General features: G+C 56.6%; 1 protein-coding gene across 1 annotated transcript in view; it reads right to left on the reverse strand.

Annotated features, from left to right (window-relative positions):
* AGPAT3 (1-acylglycerol-3-phosphate O-acyltransferase 3) overlaps window positions 1–5,773 on the reverse strand; it is a 42,394-nt gene extending 36,621 nt beyond the window's left edge. The window contains exon 1 of the mRNA XM_068271036.1: window positions 5,529–5,773. The gene's annotated coding sequence lies outside the window, so the exon portion shown is untranslated. The remainder of the gene's footprint in view (window positions 1–5,528) is intronic.
* Between the last annotated feature and the right edge of the window lie 337 nt (window positions 5,774–6,110).

Raw genomic sequence — 6,110 nt, forward strand, 5'->3', positions numbered from 1 at the left:
CACTCCCATCTATGGCTCCTCACACCACACAAGCTCCTCACACTCCCGTCTATGGCTCCTCACACAACACAAGCTCCTCACACCACACAAGCTCCTCACACTCCCATCTATGGCTCCTCACACCACACAAGCTCCTCACACTCCAGTCTATGGCTCCTCACACCACACAAGCTCCTCACACTCCCGTCTATGGCTCCTCACACAACACAAGCTCCTCACACCACACAAGCTCCTCACACTCCCATCTATGGCTCCTCACACCACACGAGCTCCTCACTCTCCCGTCTATGGCTCCTCACACCACACAAGCTCCTCACACCCCCGTCTATGGCTCCTCACAAGACACAAGCTCCTCACACTCCCGTCTATGGCTGTTCACACCACACAAGCGCCTCACACTCCTATCTATTGCTCCTCACACCACACAGGCTCCTCACACTCCCGTCTATGGCTCCTCACACCACACGAGCTCCTCACGCTCCCGTCTATGGCTTCTCACACCACACAAGCTCCTCACACTCCCATCTATGGCTCCTCACACTACACAAGCTCCTCACACTCCCATCTATGGCTCCTCACACTACACAAGCTCCTCACACACCACACAAGCTCCTCACACTCCCATCTATGGCTCCTCACACCACACAAGCTCCTCACACTCCCGTCTATGGCTCCTCACACCACACAAGCTCCTCACACTCCCATCTATGGCTCCTCACACCACACAAGCTCCTCACACACCACACAAGCTCCTCACACTCCCATCTATGGCTCCTCACACCACACAAGCTCCTCACACTCCCGTCTATGGCTCCTCACACCACACAAGCTCCTCACACTCCCATCTATGGCTCCTCACACCACACAAGCTCCTCACACTCCCATCTATGGCTCCTCACGCTCCTCACACTCCCGTCTATGGCTCCTCACACCACACAAGCGCCTCACACTCCTGTCTATGGCTCCTCACACCACACAAGCTCCTCACACTCCCGTCTATGGCTCCTCACACCACACAAGCGCCTCACATTCCCATCTATGGCTCCTCACACCACACAAGCTCCTCACACTCCCATCTATGGCTCCTCACACCACACAAGCTCCTCACACTATCGTCTATGGCTCCTCACACCACACAAGCTCCTCACACTCCCGTCAATGGCTCCTCACACCACACAAGCTCCTCACACCCCCCGTCTATGGCTCCTCACACCACACAAGCTCCTCACACTCCCATCTATGGCTCCTCACACCACACAAGCTCCTCACACTCCCGTCTATGGCTCCTCACACCACACAAGCTCCTCACACTCCCGTCTATGGCTCCTCACACCACACAATCTCATCACACTCCCATCTATGGCCCCTCAAACCACACAAGCTCCTCACACTCCCATCTATGGCTCCTCACACCACACAAGCTCCTCACACTCCCATCTATGGCTCCTCACGCTCCTCACACTCCCGTCTATGGCTCCTCACACCACACAAGCTCCTCACTCTCCCGTCTATGGCTCCTCACACCACACAAGCTCCTCACACTCCCATCTATGGCTCCTCACACAACACAAGCTCCTCACAATCCCGTCTATGGCTCCTCACACCACACAAGCTCCTCACACTCCCATCTATGGCTCCTCACACCACACAAGCTCCTCACAATCCCGTCTATGGCTCCTCACACCACACAAGCTCCTCACACTCCCATCTATGGCTCCTCACACAACACAAGCTCCTCACACAACACAAGCTCCTCACAATCCCGTCTATGGCTCCTCACACCACACAAGCGCCTCACACTCCCGTCTATGGCTCCTCACACCACACAAGCGCCTCACACTCCCATCTATGGCTCCTCACACCACACAAGCTCCTCACACTCCCGTCTATGGCTCCTCACACCACACAAGCTTCTCACACTCCCATCTATGGCTCCTCACACTACACAAGCGCCTCACACTCCCATCTATGGCTCCTCACACCACAGAAGCTCCTCACACTCCCGTCTATGGCTCCTCACACCACACAAGCTCCTCACACTCCCATCTATGGCTCCTCACACCACACAAGCTCCTCACACTCCCATCTATGGCTCGTCACACCACACAAGCTCCTTACACTCCCATCTATGGCTCCTCACACCACACAAGCTCCTCACACTCCCATCTATGGCTCCTCACACAACACAAGCTCCTCACACAACACAAGCTCCTCACAATCCCGTCTATGGCTCCTCACACTCCCGTCTATGGCTCCTCACACCACACAAGCGCCTCACACTCCCATCTATGGCTCCTCACACCACACAAGCTCCTCACAATCCCGTCTATGGCTCCTCACACCACACAAGCTCCTCACACTCCCATCTATGGCTCCTCACACCACACAAGCTCCTCACAATCCCGTCTATGGCTCCTCACACCACACAAGCTCCTCACACTCCCATCTATGGCTCCTCACACAACACAAGCTCCTCACACAACACAAGCTCCTCACAATCCCGTCTATGGCTCCTCACACCACACAAGCGCCTCACACTCCCGTCTATGGCTCCTCACACCACACAAGCGCCTCACACTCCCATCTATGGCTCCTCACACCACACAAGCTCCTCACACTCCCGTCTATGGCTCCTCACACCACACAAGCTTCTCACACTCCCATCTATGGCTCCTCACACTACACAAGCGCCTCACACTCCCATCTATGGCTCCTCACACCACACAAGCTCCTCACACTCCCATCTATGGCTCCTCACACCACACAAGCTCCTCACACTCCCATCTATGGCTCCTCACACCACACAAGCTCCTCACACTCCCATCTATGGCTCCTCACACCACACAAGCTCCTCACACTCCCATCTATGGCTCCTCACACCACACAAGCTCCTCACACTCCCGTCTATGGCTCCTCACACCACACAAGCTCCTCACACTCCCGTCTATGGCTCCTCACACCACACAAGCTCCTCACACTCCCGTCTATGGCTCCTCACACCACACAAGCTCCTCACACTCCCGTCTATGGCTCCTCACACCACACAAGCTCCTCACACTCCCATCTATGGCTCCTCACACAACACAAGCTCCTCACACTCCCGTCTATGGCTCCTCACACCACACAAGCTCCTCACACCACACAAGCTCCTCACACCACACAAGCTCCTCACACTCCCGTCTATGGCTCCTCACACCACACAAGCTCCTCACACTCCCGTCTATGGCTCCTCACACCACACAAGCTCCTCACACTCCCGTCTATGGCTCCTCACACCACACAAGCGCCTCACACTCCCATCTATGGCTCCTCACACCACACAAGCTCCTCACACTCCCATCTATGGCTCCTCACACCACACAAGCTCCTCACACTCCCATCTATGGCTCCTCACACCACACAAGCTCCTCACACTCCCATCTATGGCTCCTCACACCACACAAGCTCCTCACACTCCCGTCTATGGCTCCTCACACCACACAAGCTCCTCACACTCCCGTCTATGGCTCCTCACACTCCCATCTATGGCTCCTCACACCACACAAGCTCCTCACACCACACAAGCTCCTCACACTCCCGTCTATGGCTCCTCACACTCCCATCTATGGCTCCTCACACTCCCCATCTATGGCTCCTCACACCACACAAGCTCCTCACACTCCCATCTATGGCTCCTCACACCACACAAGCTCCTCACACTCCCGTCTATGGCTCCTCACACCACACAAGCTCCTCACACTCCCGTCTATGGCTCCTCACACTCCCATCTATGGCTCCTCACACCACACAAGCTCCTCACACCACACAAGCTCCTCACACTCCCGTCTATGGCTCCTCACACTCCCATCTATGGCTCCTCACACTCCCCATCTATGGCTCCTCACACCACACAAGCTCCTCACACTCCCATCTATGGCTCCTCACACCACACAAGCTCCTCACACTCCCGTCTATGGCTCCTCACACTACACAAGCTCCTCACACTCCCATCTATGGCTCCTCACACCACACAAGCTCCTCACACTCCCGTCTATGGCTCCTCACACCACACAAGCTTCTCACACTCCCATCTATGGCTCCTCACACCACACAAGCTCCTCACACTCCCATCTATGGCTCCTCACACCACACAAGCTCCTCACACTCCCATCTATGGCTCCTCACACCACACAAGCTCCTCACACTCCCCATCTATGGCTCCTCACACCACACAAGCTCCTCACACTCCCATCTATGGCTCCTCACACCACACAAGCTCCTCACTCTCCCGTCTATGGCTCCTCACACCACACAAGCTCCTCACACTCCCATCTATGGCTCCTCACACTACACAAGTTCCTCACACTCCCGTCTATGGCTCCTCACACCACACAAGCTCCTCACACTTCTGTCTATGGCTCCTCACACCACACAAGATCCTCACACTCCCGTCTATGGCTCCTCACACCACACAAGCTCCTCACACTCCCGTCTATGGCTCCTCACACCACACAAGCTCCTCACACTCCCATCTATGGCTCCTCACACCACACAAGCTCCTCACACTCCCATCTATGGCTCCTCACACCACACAAGCTCCTCACACTCCCGTCTATGGCTCCTCACACCACACAAGCTCCTCACACTCCCATCTATGGCTCCTCACACCACACAAGCTCCTCACACTCCCATCTATGGCTCCTCACACCACACAAGCTCCTCACACTCCCGTCTATGGCTCCTCACACCACACAAGCTCCTCACACTCCCGTCTATGGCTCCTCACACCACACAAGCTCCTCACACTCCCATCTATGGCTCCTCACACCACACAAGCTCCTCACACTCCCGTCTATGGCTCCTCACACCACACAAGCTCCTCACACTCCCGTCTATGGCTCCTCACACCACACAAGCTCCTCACACTCCCATCTATGGCTCCTCACACCACACAAGCTTCTCACACTCCCATCTATGGCTCCTCACACCTGGGGGATCCTCTACAGGGACACAGAGGGGGAAGAGCAGTAATGGGGGGACACTATAGGGAGACAGTGGGGGAGGGGCAGTAATGGGGGGACACTATAGGGAGACAGTGGGGGAGGGGCAGTAATGGGGGGACACTATAGGGAGACAGTGGGGAAGGGGCAGTAATGGGGGGACACTATAGGGAGACAGTGGGGGAGGGGCAGTAATGGGGGGACACTATAGGGAGACAGTGGGGGAGGGGCAGTAATGGGGGGACACAGTATATGGAGACAGTGGGGGAGGGGCAGTAATGGGGGACACTGTATATGGAGACAGTGGGGGAGGGGCAGTAATGGGGGACACTGTATATGGAGACAGTGGGGGAGGGGCAGTAATGGGGGACACTGTATATGGAGACAGTGGGGGAGGGGCAGTAATGGGGGGACACAGTGGGGGAGGGGCACTAATGGGGACACTCTATAGAGAGACAGAGGGGGGAGGGACAGTGGCTGGGGTATTTAGGGTAAGGGGCGGAGCATAACCAGGCGGGGGGCGGGGCTGCAGCGGCTCGCTTCTCTTACCTTCTCTCCCGCAGATGTGACACCTGAGAACCGGAAATCCCGGCCGGAACCGGAAGACTTTCCGCACGTGGAGCGACAACCAACCATCAGCTTCTATTTAGTCTCCGCCCCGGGAAGGTCTCGCGCTGGACCCGCCCCTCACCTGTCCGCCTGTCCCGCCCTCCGCGTCACTGTCTCTGGGGGGCGGGGCTAGCTGCTGCCAGGAGGAGGTCGGGCTGTTATTCGATCACTGGTGTGACGTAATCGGAGTAGGCGGGGCTAGCGCCGTAGCGTTCCTCTCCCTGACTCCGCCTGCTTATTACTGACTAACCTTGTCCGCCATTATATCCTTCCCACTCGCCACGCCTTCTCCCCGCCCACATGGACGTCACTCATGTGTAGCTCCGCCCTGACACTGTGGGAACTAAGTGTCTCCGCCCCTCGCCACACTCGCTCCGTCTATGCAGGGAGGTTAGCCCCGCCCAGCCCTGTCAGAGGGCGCCTCCCCCTTGGTCCACATATGTGACGTCATCTGCGTGCGACTGCCCGTTCTACAATAATACAATAACATTTGTATAGCGCTTTCCTCCCAGAGGAGTCGCA

Source organism: Hyperolius riggenbachi, chromosome 2, assembly GCF_040937935.1.
Source record: "Hyperolius riggenbachi isolate aHypRig1 chromosome 2, aHypRig1.pri, whole genome shotgun sequence".
NCBI classification, from domain to species: Eukaryota; Metazoa; Chordata; class Amphibia; order Anura; family Hyperoliidae; genus Hyperolius; species Hyperolius riggenbachi.